Source organism: Triticum urartu, chromosome 5 (assembly GCF_003073215.2).
Source record: "Triticum urartu cultivar G1812 chromosome 5, Tu2.1, whole genome shotgun sequence".
NCBI lineage: Eukaryota > Viridiplantae > Streptophyta > Magnoliopsida > Poales > Poaceae > Triticum > Triticum urartu.
Window position 1 is genome coordinate 38,858,362 of NC_053026.1, and position 14,246 is coordinate 38,872,607.

The window sequence follows — 14,246 nt, forward strand, 5'->3', positions numbered from 1 at the left end:
TCATCGCCGCTGCTGCTAGTCCCCATTCCTAGCAACGTGACGTATCCCGCTTATCCTTGCCCTGCTTCGTCGCCAGCAGGACGTCTAGCGGCATCCCCCTCGTCCTCGCCTGGATCCGCCGGCTGCCCGGCCCTCTCTTGCCTAGCCGCCGCCGGCTGGATCTCTTCTACCCTGCTGCTGCTCGACCCTCTCCTGCCCGGTCGCCGCCCGGCCCCTCTGGTTCTGCCCCCGCCCGGCTCGGCCTCCGTTTCTGCCCGGCTTCTGGCTCTGCCTCCCTCCGGCTCGATCTCTACTTCTGGATCGACCGGCTGGTCGCCGCCACTGCCCTCTTGCCTCGCTCGCTCTTCGCTTGCATCGGGCTCGCTCCGCTTCTGGATCGAGCGGCTCGTCTGCTCGCGTTTTGGGCTCGAGTGCGCCTTGGCCCGATCTAGATCGGGCCCCTTCTGTCTATTGACCAAAAAAAGGGAGTGAGATAAAAAGGGGATATCTCAGTATGTCATCTTCAGGCTATGTGGTTGTTCCTTGATGCTCGGTGATTTTTGATGGCACCAACTATGCCGAGTTTGTAAGCTTCATGCGCATTCATATGCGTGGTCTTCTTCTGTGGGGTGTTTTTTCTAGCGAGATCCCCTGTCCGCCATGCCCTGTTGCGCCCGTCGCCCCAATCCCACCGGTGCCGCCGGTCCTTGCTGCTGATACTTCTCAAGCTGACCGGGATGCTGCCAAGGCACTGGATGATGCTGCGGTTGATGCTTGTGATCAGCAGGTATCCGCTTATTCCGATGCCCTCTCTGTGTACCGGGATGATCTGTCTGCTTACACTCAGTGGTGCAATGATGATGCTCGAGCTGCTGCTGTTCTCACTGCGAGTTTCCTCCCTTAGTTTGCTTCCGAGTTCATGGGACTTGGCACAGTTGTAGCGATGTGGTCTTATCTCTGTCAGCGCTATCAGCCCTCTGGTGATGCTCTCTACCTCTCTGTGGTGCGTCAGGAGCACGCACTCCAGCAAGGTGATTCTTCTGTTGATGAGTTCTATTCACAGTGCTCTGCCATCTGGCGCCAGCTTGACTCTCTTCGGACAGTTGTTTGTGGAGCCTGTCGTTGCTGTCAGACTACTCGGTCTGATCTAGAGTTTCAGCGGGTCCATGAGTTTTTATCTCGCCTCCGGTCTGAGTTTGAGCCTCGCCGTGCTCACTTGCTTGCTCGTGGTCGTGTTCCTATCTCCGAGATACTTGCCGAGCTTCGTGCTGAGGAGACCCGCCTTCGCTCTGCTGGGTTGCTTCTGGTTCCGTCAGTACTGGCCGCTCGGGCTCCTGCCTCGTCTGCTCGCCTCACTAATCCGCCGCTCCTGCATACTCCTCTAGGGGAGGGTGAGCCGTCCTCCTTATGCTGAGAAGGGCACGTTGCGCCGTGACACTGTCTGTGGTTACTGCTTCCGGCCAGGTCACCCAGAGTCTGATTGTCGCCAGAAGAAGCGAGACCAGAGGCGCTCCTCCTTCAGCGGGACTCTTGTATCTTCCTCGACTCCGTCACTCACTGACCATGACATTGTTCGCCTCAAGCGTCTTCTTGCTTCCTCAGGCTCCTCGTCGACTGCTTCTGCTACTGCTGTGACTGCATCCCCTTCCTCACCATCACCGGCATCTACACAGTCAGGTACATCTTCGTGGGTTCTGGACTCTGGAGCCTCCTTTCATATGTCTTCTGATTCTTCCACGTTGTTTTCTCTTCGACCTCTTGATTCGCCTGTTAATGTTCTTACTGCCGATGGCACATCTCTTCCCGTTGCTAGTCGTGGTATTCTTTCCACTCCATCTTTTTCTATTTCGAGTGTTTCACATGTTCCTCGCCTTACCATGAATCTTTTTTCCGCTGCCTAACGTACTGATTCTGGTTGTCGTGTCATTCTTGATACCGACTCTTGCTCCATTCAGGATCGTCGCACCAAGGCTTTGGTTGGTGCTGGCCCTCGGCGCCGTGAGTCAGCGGGCCTTTGGGAGGTTGACTGGCTTTGTGTTCCTTCCGCTGCCACCACTTCTGCCAGCTCTCATGCTCTTGCTGCCTCTTCGTCTGCGTCCTTCCATCAGTGGCATCATCGCCTTGGTCACATCTGTGGCTCTCGCTTGTCTTCGTTAATTCGTCAGGGCCTCTTAGGGTCTGTATCTGGAGATGTCTCCTTACATTGTAATGGTTGCAGACTTGGCAAACAGACTCAATTACCTTATCCTACTAGTGAATCTGTATCTCAACGTCCTTTTGACTTAGTTCATTCTGATGTCTGGGGTCCTGCTCCCTTTGATTCGAAAGGTGGTCATCGCTACTATGTTTTGTTTATTGATGATTTCTCTCGCTACACTTGGCTCTACTTCATGAAATCTCGTAGCAAGGTTCTCCCTATATACAAACGTTTGGCTGTCATGGTTCACACCTAGTTTTCCATGCCCATTCGTACTTTTCGTGCTGACTCCGCTGGAGAGTATATCTCTCAGCTGTTGCGTGGTTTTCTCGCGGAACAGGGTACTCTTGTCCAGTTCTCTTGTCCTGGTGCTCATGCTCAGAATGACGTTGCCAAACGAAAGCATCATCATTTGCTTGAGACGGCTTGTGTGCTGATGATTGCTACTTCCCTTCCACCCCATTTTTGGGCTGAGGCTATTTCTGCATCCACCTATCTCATCAACATTCAGCCATCTTCTGCTCTGCAGGGTGGTATTCCTATGGAGTGTCTCACTGGTCGCTCTCCTGACTACTCAGCTCTTCGTATGTTTGGATGCGTGTGCTATGTTCTTCTTGCCCCCTGAGAACGCACCAAACTGACTGCTCAGTCGGTTGAGTGTGTTTTCCTTAGCTACGGTGACGAGCACAAGGGATATCGATGTTGGGATCCTGTGGGTCGTCGCTTGCGCATCTCGCGTGATGTGACTTTTGATGAGTCTCGTTCTTACTACCCACGTTCTTCTTCCTCGAGTCTCTGTGGATGACCTTTCTTTCCATCTCCTTCCTGATGCATCCTGCTCTGTGCCTTATGTGTCACCTCTTCCTCCGGTACCTCTCATTCCTTCAAACTCACCACCGACCCCGTCTTCTCCATCCTTCTCCTCCACTTCTCCACCATCATCTCCAGTCCGTCGCCCTCTCTCACCATTTCCTCTCCACTATACTCGCCGATATCGTACTGAGGATGTCTCCTCTGACGAGCCTTCCACCTCTGGTGCACCTCCTCTCATGCCTCCCCCGGTTCACAACCTCCATGCTCGGCCTCGCCCCCCGCCTGATCGCTACTCCCCTGATCGGTACGGTCTCTCTGTTATTACTGAGCCCACTTCCTATCGGACTGCCATGACTCAGCCTGAATGGCAGCTTGCGATGGCTAAAGAGCTTGCTGCACTTGAGCGCTCTGGCACATGGGATCTGGTTCCCCTTCCTTTCGATGTCCGTCCCATCACCTGCAAGTGGGTCTACAAGGTTAAGACTCGCTCCGATGGTTCTCTTGAGCGCTACAAAGCTCGTCTTATGGCCCGTGGTTTTCAGCAGGAGCAGGGGCGAGATTATGATGAGACATTCGCTCCTGTGGCCCACATGACCACTGTCCGCACTCTTCTTGCTGTAGCTTCTGTTCGTCAGTGGTCTATCTCTCAACTTGATGTTCAGAACGCTTTTCTCAATGGCGAGTTGCGTGAGGAGGTTTTTATGCAGCCACCACCGGGGTACTATGCTCCTGATGGTATGGTCTGTAGACTTCGCCGCTCCCTATATGGTCTCAAACAGGCCCCTCGCGCCTGGTTTGAGCGTTTCGCCTCTGTGGTGACTGCGGCTGGTTTCTTGCCCAGTGATCATGATCCTGCATTGTTTGTTCACACGTCTCCTTGTGGTCGGACTCTTCTCCTTCTCTATGTTGATGACATGATCATCACTGGTGACGACTCTGAGTACATTGCCTTTGTTAAGGCTCGCCTTCGAGACCAGTTCCTCATGACTGATCTTGGTCCACTTTGCTATTTTCTTGGGATTGAGATCTCCTCGACCCCTGATGGCTTCTACATCTCCCAAGAAAAATATATTCAGGATCTTCTTGCTCGCGCTGCTCTTGGTGATGAGCGCACAGTTGTCACTCCTATGGAGCTCAACGTTCAGCTTCGTGCATCTGATGGTGACCCTCTTCCTAATCCCACTCGCTATCGTCACCTCGTTGGCAGCCTTGTCTATCTTGCTGTTACGTGTCATGACATCTCCTATCCTGTCCACATCCTGAGTCAGTTCGTTTCAGCTCCCACCTCTGTCCACTATAGTCACCTCCTCCGTGTTCTACGATATCTTTGTGGCACGATCTCTCAGCGCCTTTTTTCCCCGCTCCAGCTCTCTTGAGCTCCAGGCCTACTCTGATGCTACCTGGGCTAGTGATCCCTCTGATCGACGCTCGCTATTTGCTTACTGTGTCTTTCTTGGTGGCTCTCTTATTGCCTGGAAGACAAAGAAACAGACTGCAGTTTCTCGCTCGAGCACAGAGGCTGAGTTGCGAGCCATGGCTATGTTGACGGCTGAGGTGATCTGGTTACGGTGGTTACTTGACGACTTTGGTGTGTCTGCTACTACCTCAACTCCTCTCCTGTCCGACAGTACCGGTGCTATCAGTATTGCGCGTGACCCGGTGAAGCATGAGCTCACCAAGCACATAGGTGTGGATGCCCACTTTGTGCGTGCTGCTGTGCAGGATCAGACTCTTGCTCTTCACTATGTGCCTTCCGAGTTACAGTTGGCGGACTTCTTCACCAAGGCACAAACTCGAGCGCAGCATGGTTTTCTTCTCTCCAAACTCAGTGTTGTTGATCCACCATGAGTTTGAGGGGGGGGGGGGGGGGGTTGTTAGATGTGTATTGTCACTTGTCTGCATATCCCCAGTGTATAAGGGGTTCTCTGCACTTTGCCACACATGTATATGTACTGGCCTCTGGCCCTCAGTGAAGATAAGTTGCTCATTTTATAACAGTTGCGAGGCATCCATCCTCCATCCCAACCATCCTCACCGCCTTGAATGTGACGTTCCCATCCATCCTTACTTGCACTCGTCGACATCTTGCACAATCCTGCACGGGGATGTCAAATCGGCCAACATTCTTCTGGACAATTAGTGCAATGCCAAGGTTGCAGACTTTGGAGCGTCAGCACTCAAGTCCATGGATGAAAACTCGTTCATCATGCTCGTCCAGGGAACCCTCGGGTATCTTGACCCCGAAAGCTTCATCAGCCACCTTCTCACTGACAAGAGTGACGTCTACAGCTTTGGGGTCGTTCTCCTGGAACTGCTGACAAGAAAGAGGGCTCTGTATGCCGATAACTCTTCCAATGAAAAGAAATCCTTGACCCATAATTTTCTCCTTATGTTTCACCAGCGCAAGCACCGGACAATGCTGGACTCTGAGATTGCAGACGATGCTGTTGCCACGGTGGTTGTTGAGAAGCTTGCTGTCCTCGCCGTGCACTGCCTGAGCACGAAAGGAGACGACAGGCTGACGATGAAGGAAGTAGCAGAACGCCTGCAGGTGCTTTGGAGACACCAAATACATGCAGCCAGTAATGGCGAGAATGGTTGTGGCTTTGATAGCAACTTTGGAGCATCACCGTCGTCAGTCGTTCTCCCTTTGGATGAGATGACAGACGGTAGCTTGGAGATGCGCAAACTGGTGCTGGCCGTGTAACTGCTTGTATCGTTTGTATGGATAATTACTCTGTTTGAAGGATTTAATTAGAAAGAATATGTTACTTTGGAATTTCAAACATATTTATGATTTTTCTGCAATAAAGTAGCAAGAGGGAGCAGTGCCTATCATACATGAAATCAGCATACATACATTAAATCTCAGTTGAGTTACAGTGCTGGACCCAAAAAGGTACAATTTGGATCACTAGTTTTTTTTTCTAGCAAAGTTTCAGCATATATTCAGCTAGTAATTACTGGTTATTATGCTGATAATTATCAGATACTGGTATCTTTTTGCAATATCTCCGTCCAGTACTAGTTTGATTCTCTCCATGCTCTGGTATTTGATCCTGTCTGAAATGGCAGTCGTTGATAATCCTCCTTGTATTTGATTTTGTGACTAGCTGCATCTGTATTCACCTCAACATTTGTAGGTGCTCTGCAACTTCTTTCAATGTTGGCCTCTCTTGTCCACCTGGGCTCAGGCAAAGCATGGTGAATTCAGATAGTTTACAGAGCACTACCATTACTTCATCTTCTATTATTTAGTAGTCCAGCATATTGCTAAGCTTGTTCAGGTGGAACATCTAGATGGAAGTGTGACATAGTAATTTCTTTCCATTAAAAGCATCATTGTATATAGCCTTCTTTCTATATACATCACTTTTGTCAGTAAGGTGATGACTGCCAAGTCTCAGGGCCAAGGTAGCCAAGAGTCTCTTGGATAAACATGATGAAATCATCTCTATCTAGGGACTTCACTGATGCTCCAAAATCTGCAACTTTTGCACTGTGTCATCATTCAGTGGTATATTGAGTGATTTGACATCCCTGTGGATAATTGTGCGAGAAGTTGATGAAACATAAGCATGGCCTCTGCTGACTGCATAGCCATTTTCAGTTGAAGTGCCAACGGGATTAGTGATTTGTGATCATTGTAATGAAGGAACTCAAAGAGGGTACACCATTTGATATGAATTCATACACCAACATAGGTACATCTACCTCCAAGCAGCAACAGAGTAACCTCGCCATGTTCCTATGGTTAATCTGCAACAATGTTTAGAGCAACTCCTATGGGGTGACCCATTCGTCCGCCCGCGTCCGTTTTGGGTCGGCGCGGACAAAAGTGGCGGCCCAACGCGCCGACCCAAACTCAAATCGTGTCCGCCCGGCGTCTGCGCCGACCCACTTCCGGCACGAAATTGCGCCTGGAATGCGTCGGCGCGGACGCGAAGCGGACGCGCCGCGCGTCTCCTCGCCGTCCGCCGCGTCCCCACCTGGCGGCTGTCCAACTACCACGGTCAACATAATTTATGACGACCGCCCACCTTAGGCCCACGCGTCAGCGACGGCGGTCGTCCTTTTTTAAGCCGGGCGTGCGGCGGGGCCGTCCTCATCCACTACCACTCGCCCCCCGTCCCCATCTGGCCACCCCTGCCCCCACGCCGGCGACAACCCTAGCCACCGCCAGCATGGGTTTCTTCTCCGGCGTCGGCAGCAGCCGCAAGGGCAAAGCCCCCCCCCCCCCTTCCCCCCCCCCCCCCCCCCCCCCCCCCCCCCGGCGCGCGCTCCCCGGCAGAGGCAGCGCATCAACGTGCCGGTGCACCAGGCCGAGTGGCACTGGCACCACCGCGTGCCTCTGCCGTACCCAGACGTGACGCTGCCGCACGACTGGCATTTGGATCCGGAGAGGATCCCAGTGCCGGCGGCGCCGCGGACAGCCAGGGCCCATGCGGAGGAGGTGCGACGCCGGCGGGCGTTGCTGAGCGAGGAGCAGCACGCCGACCCGCGCTTCGCCGTCGACTCGCTCAACTGGGCTCAATGGTTCGCCATCGAGCACGAGGAGGCGAGGCGACGCAGCATCCGCGGCGTCGACCACAGCCTGCCGCCGCCCGCGCTCGTCGTCCGCGACAAGGACCAGGAGGCCGAGGCCGCCTACCCGGCGGCCATCAAGGAGAGCGAGGAGGAGGAGCGGTGGAGGGAGGCGGATGAGGCGGCTTTTGAGGCTACCATGCCGGAGGCCATGGCCCTCTCCGCGGCGGGCGACTGCGTCGTGCCGCCGGTGGCCCCGCCGTCCCCGCCCAAAGCCGAGCCGGAGAAGCCGGCCTACATCGAGCGCTACTCCTGGACCGGAGTAGTCCGCGAGTGGGTCATCGCTCCGGCGATCTGGCTCGGGGCGACAGAGAAGCAGGAGGCGGCCTACCTCGACCACTGGCGCCGCGTTCGGCTTGCCGAGGACCGCCGGGAGAGCCAGCGCCTGCAGATGCTCGAGCGCGAGGCCGAAGAGGAGGCGCGCCAGGCCCAGGCAGCGGCGGCGCGGGCAGCGGCGGCAAAGCCCGACATCACCGCCGTCTGGAACACGGCGTTCCCCTGGGCCGGCCCTGCGCCGACGTTGATCGACCTCACCGGTCCCGACGCAGGCGCCGCCGCCGCCGAGGACGCCTAGGTCAGCACGTCGTCTAGTTTTTAGTATTTTAATTAATGTAATGTGGACTTTCGCCGGCCTTCGTGGCCGGCTTTTATGTTTAATTAAATGCATGTATTTATTTTCAAAATGCTTGCAATACTTTTTTTGGCGCGCCGATGAAATGGGTCGGGTCAGCGTTGGACGCTCGCGCCGACCCAAACACAGCGCCGGACGTTTGTGTCCGCTGGGCCGACCCAAACGAACAAAAAGCGGACAAAAGCGCCGTCCGTTTGGGTCGGCCCGTTGGAGTTGCTCTTATGGCAACTTTGTCATCATCTTTATGTCAACTTCTTTGTCATCATTTACAAAACATTCTCTGCAGTCGTATTGATTACCATGGACTTCTTTATGGCAACTTCTTTGTCATCATCTAAAGTTGGAGACTTGGTAGTTAGGAGTACTTTCCTATGGCACTGTCTTTTCTTTTGTGGTGGATATGTCACTATCTTTCCAACTTGCTAACTTAAAGCCAATGCCATCTCATGTTTCTTTGTTGCTATGTCATTGTGAACAGCAGATGACAAAGTCTGGTGCTGATGCATCAGATATTATTATTTACAGTTGTTTTGCATGATTGTTGATTAACCATTTCATGGGTGAGATCAGTGTTAACTGGAAGGCTCTTCCCTAAAATCTGTATTTGTTTAGTTTCATCCAGAAAACTGCCAAATAAAACGCGTCCTCATAGCTGGAAATCAAAATTTTTAGTAAGAAACTTAAATTAGCTAGTTTGCTTAATCCTTTGTATCGAGAAGTTCCTCTGAGATTTATGAAAAGATGCTAGAGTTGCTTATAATCTGGAGAAATCTTCATCAGTTTGTATTAATATTAGCGTTCAGAGTTGAAAGTCATAACATGCAGCAAAGTTTTGATTAATTCACTTGCGTGTTTTTATTGAAAATTTCGATTAGTTCACTTGGGTCTCACAACTGGAAAAAGGATGACATATTTGCTTACAATCTGGAAAAGTTTTCACTAGTTTATAGGTTATTCATATGCTGGTTAAAGTATAACTCTTTTTATCGTCCCACATGTCAGCATATGTCATATGCTTTGTTAGACACTGCAATTTGGAACTTTCTTCTGCAATAATAAACTAGATGGAAGTACTACTCGGACAACTAGTAAAGTCAAGATAGCTAGCCAGCAACAGTTTGAAGTGCATAGCTGGACTGAAATGCAAATCTTTTACTTTTCAATGTTCATCTTAATTGACTGTTTTCACAGGCATTAGTTCTATGTTGTTGTGGCAGGAAGAAACGATGATCCATGGACTGCTTACGTGCATGCTAACAAGTGTGAGCCTGGTTTCAGTTCAAATAGAAATCAAAAAATCTTGTCTACAATCTGTGATCATGCATGGGAGCATCAGTCATCAGACCTGGTTCCAGACCATCCTATCTAGGTCCAAACAGGTAATGGAAGGTCCTCACGTAGTCACGTAAGCTACTGAGAGTTAAATTCGGAGCCTGTGATTTTTTCGCTATTCTTGAGAAGTGAACAGGTCAAGGTGTCTAATTTTATATTTCCAGACAAAATAGTATGAAAAATAGAAGGGCCTGTAAATTCTCACATCGGTAGAGATTAGAGACTAGTTTTTGTGGCAGCTTTCAGTAACAACTATAGTTGTATAACAAATTCACCTTGAAGACTTTAGAGCTATGCAAGTAGGTCTTACAGCGTACAGATATACAACTAATTAATGCTATTCTATTTCTGAATACAATGGTATATTTTGACATGTAGCTGCTCCGTGGTGTTTATCTTAGTTATATGATGGACATGTTAGAAGTTAACTTTTTGTGTGTGTGTGTGCAAAGTGCAAACAGGTACATGTACATTCAGTAATTCAGTATTATAGTATTATGCTAGCCGGAAACTCGAAGCCCCTCCCCCCGCGCCGTCTCTCCCCAGGGCGGCTCGGGCGGCGGCGCCCCCTCCCCCGGCAACCCACCCTTCCTCTCTTCCCCCCCTCCTCGCCGCCGCCAATAGCCCCCGCCGGGCAAAGCCCGCGCGGATCTGGCGGCGGCGGGCTGCCGTTCCTCGTGTGGCGCGCTCACGGGCTGGGGGAGCCCCGTGTGGCGGCGACCGGCGTGGCGTGACTCCGGCGCGCGGCGGTTCATCTGGTGGAGGCTGGGGACGGTGGTGTGGAGGCGCTCGCTGCTCCCTCCCGGTGGCCTCTGCCGGCGCGTTCCTGGTGGGGGGCGGTGTGGGCAGGCTGGATCCGGCTAGATTTGGCCTGCGGTGGACCGGATCTGGTCATGTGTGGCGGCGGGCTGCAGTGGACCTTGCTCTGTGGTGGTGCAGGAAGCAGTGTATCGCGGTCTACCGGTGCTTCTCGAAGGTGGTCTGCTCACTTGGGCGAAAGCCTCTGCTCTGACCGGAGCCGGCGATGGTGACGCCCGCGGGTGTCGCTTACCTCCTTGGAGGCGTCGCTGTCAAGGTGACTTTCCCTTCGAAGCTCCAGGGGAAACCCTTGTTCCTGGTCCTTCCGGAACGGTCGATGGCGGCGCATTTTTGCGTCGCAATCCTTCTTGAAGGCATCGATTTGGTGGATTTGTGTGGTCGCTGCTCTTTGCGGGTCGGATGGTGGTGGTGGTGCGACTGGCTGGGGTCGACGGTGGTGTGGTCGGTGTCGGTGAGGAGGTGCTGCTTTGCCTACGACTTCTTGGCTTGACCATTCGTTGGAGTGGTTCGATTCTTCCATCAGAAGCCGGGTTAGCGGGGTGGGATCCTCTCTGGACCACCTCGTTCCTGTACGACACCTCTCCCCTCTACGGGGTGTTGTTGGGTGGTGACCAGACGGCCAACGTTCAAGGCTCTCCTTGATTGGTCAGATGAAGATGGAAGTTGAGACCTCGGGGGAATCCCCTATCCCAGGTCCTCCTGGTGCGGATGATGGCGGCGCATCCGACGTCGCGGCCCTTGTTGAAGGCATCATCTCGGGGTCTGCTTGGTTGACGTGTGGGTGTTGCTGCAGGGATGTTGGTGGTAGGTGGTGCGACCGGTTGGGTCGACGGTGGTATGTGTTCGTCTGTGGTGGTGTTCGTCGGTGTCGCCCCGTTTGCTGTGCATGCTCAAGACCTCCATGGCTACCGTTGTGGTGCAGCGAGCTTCGTGCTCTTGGCGTTGTCCCGGTTCATCTTTGCTCAATGATGCCGCAAGTTTCCTCCCCAACTTGCTAATCGTTTCCAACTCTTTATGGCGGAGTTCCCCGTCAAGGTTCGTGCTAGTCACTCGTTGATGTGGATGCTCCTCTATTGCGCGCTCGGTACGCACGCCGGTGTGGTGCGTTAGGCCGCTTGTCAAGTCTTGGTATTGTGACCCCTCGACGACTCCCCTCATCTACTTGTGCCTCTCGTGGTGATGTTCTTCGGGTTGCTAGCTAGGCGTGCCTTGTCTTGGGCGTCTTTTGTTTTGGTTTCTCTTCTTTTACCCTCTCTTGTACGGTTTTCGGCCCGGTTTTCCTCATAAACAGGGTCTAATTGTGTAGGTTTTCGATCCGATTTTCCTTATAAACCGGATCAATCTCATGGCATTAAGGCCACTTTGAAATATATTCAGGTGGGGAGCCTCCCCCCCCCCCCCCCCCCCCCCCCGGTTGACCATTTCAAAAAAAAAGTATTATGCTACAACACGCGTCTAGACTTGCTTGAGTGGGACGACTAAGACAAAGTCTTACCTCCTTGCTAGTTAGCATGTTCTATATCAATGCATCTGACTTATATCATGAGAGTTATGGGCATTAAGCTAAGTCTTTAGCTCACCGTCGAAGGAACTTGTAAGTAGACTTACATCAGTTGCTGACATTTGTACGCGTTTATAGGAGTCCACTACATTATATGGCAAGGCACGATTCATTTCATATAAGGAAAAGCTCAGGGGCTCAGCAGTCGGCACACTCACACAAAATCCCCAAATTAAGCAAGTGATGGCGCGATCCATGCATCCAACACCGGTCCCAGTGTTCTTTCTAGAGCTAGTCTTCTTGGTGATGGCATTGGCACCCGCTGTGGGTGGCACCACATCGCTGGCGCTACCTGGGTGCCCTGAAAAGTGCGGCGACGTGCTCATCCCTTACCCCTTCGGCATCGGGGCGCAGTGTGCCTCAGTCAGCCTCAACAGCTTCTTCAATCTCGACTGTAAAAATGCCTCTTATCCGCCACGACCGACGGTGGGGGGCCCGGCCGGCATGGCTGTAGACGTCGTTGATATCTCACTTGAGCGTGGTGAGATGCGGGTGCTATTCCCGATCAGCTACATCTGCTTCACATCAAGTGCCGTGGTTTTTTTTTGAAAAAGGGGACTCCCCGGCCTCTGCATCAGAACGATGCATACAGCCATATTTATTATAAAATAAAGTGGTTCAATAATGTCTTGCAGTCCGCAACAAAATGAAAAGCTGGCTCACGAAGAGCAATAAAAACAAAAAAATGCCCAAAAGCCACAACCGGCTGGCAAAATATAGATAGGTAAACTAATCGTCAATCCTATTACATCGAATGCCGTGGTATCAGCCACCAACAACGGCACTGTGTGGTTCAACCTGCAGGACACACCGTTCATCCCATCCCCTGGGCGCAACCACTTCACAGTCATTGGCTGCAACACCCTGGGGCTCGTTGGCGGCTTCTTTGGGAACAACAGCATGTACCTTGCCGGCTGCTATTCCTACTGCGATGGTGCCAGCGGTGCGTCCCAAGACGGATCCCCGTGCACCGGGACAGGCTGCTGTGAGGTGTCCATCCTGACCAACCTCACCGCCATCGGGCTGGCCTTCTCGACTAACAGTAGCAGTGTGCGGGGATTCAACCCATGTTTCTACGCCATGACCTTGTCGGAAAGCTTGGGTTCATCAACAAGAGGGCGAAGAATGGTGCACCTATCATCGTGAACTGGGCGGTCAGAAATGGGTCGTGCCTTGAGCCAGGAAACTATGCTTGTGAAAGGCCGCCAGGATGGTTTGAAGAGCAGACACTTCAGCTTTGATAGGGTTCACGAACAGGGCAGCGTCGTCTGCGTAAAGGCTGATTCTGACAGATGCAGTGTGATGGTTGATTGGGCTGAGAATATGTTCCTCCGTAGCTTTGTCAAGAATTCTCTGTAGTGGATCGATGGCTAGCAAGAACAGCAATGGCGAAAGTGGGTCACCCTATCTCAGGCCTTGGCGATGCAGAAAAGGTGTACCAGGAGCACCATTTAGGATGATCCGCGAAGAGGTAGAGGCAAGTGAGATAGCTATCAGATCTCGGAATCTCTGGCTGAATCCCACATGCTTCAAAACATCGAGAAGATAATCCCACTTGACCGAATCGAAAGCTTTTGCAATATCTAGCTTCAGGAATAAGGTGGGTTTCTTTGCAAGGTGTAGATTCTGTATGAGGTTTTGGACATAAAGAAAATTCTCTTGAATACTTCTTCCCCTTAAGAAAGCACTCTGGCTAGCAGCATACCCAATTGGGTGTGAAGACCAGGTTATTGATGAGGTTCTAGCTGACTTCGAGGGCGAAACCAGCTCCTTACCATGCAAGTACCTTGGGCTACCTTTGAGTATTCGCAAGCTTCGCAGGGTGGATTTTCAAATGCTCATTGATAAAGTTGCAGCAAAGCTTGCGGGCTGAAAGGGCAAATTACTTAACAAGAAGGGGCGGCTGGCCCTTATCAATTCTGTGTTAACCTCCTTGACAACATACTATCTGACCATTTTTACGCCATCCAAATGGGTTGTAAAGAGGATTGACAAACTTCGAAGAAGCTTCCTGTGGAAAGGAGAAGAAGAGGCCAAAGGAGGCCAATGTGCGGTCAATTGGCAACAAGTCTGCTCCCCCAAAAAGCTTGGGGGTCTTGGAGTCAAAAATCTCATTTTTTACAGCAGATCCTTGAGGTTAAGGTGGGCTTGGTACTCTTGGAAATACCCCAACAGGCCTTGGGTTGGATCGCAACTCCCTTGCACTTGTACTGACATGCAGCTTTTCAACACCTCCACAACTGTCAAGCTCGGCGACGGTCAAAGGGCCAAGTTTTGGAGTAGTACGTGGTTAAGTGGAACAGCTCCTAAGGACATTGCCCCAAACCTCC

General features: G+C 52.0%; 1 pseudogene; it reads left to right on the forward strand.

The window, feature by feature from the left end:
• The first annotated feature begins 12,162 nt into the window (after positions 1-12,162).
• On the forward strand, positions 12,163-13,157 carry LOC125506708 (annotated as a pseudogene).
• Positions 13,158-14,246: the final 1,089 nt, after the last annotated feature.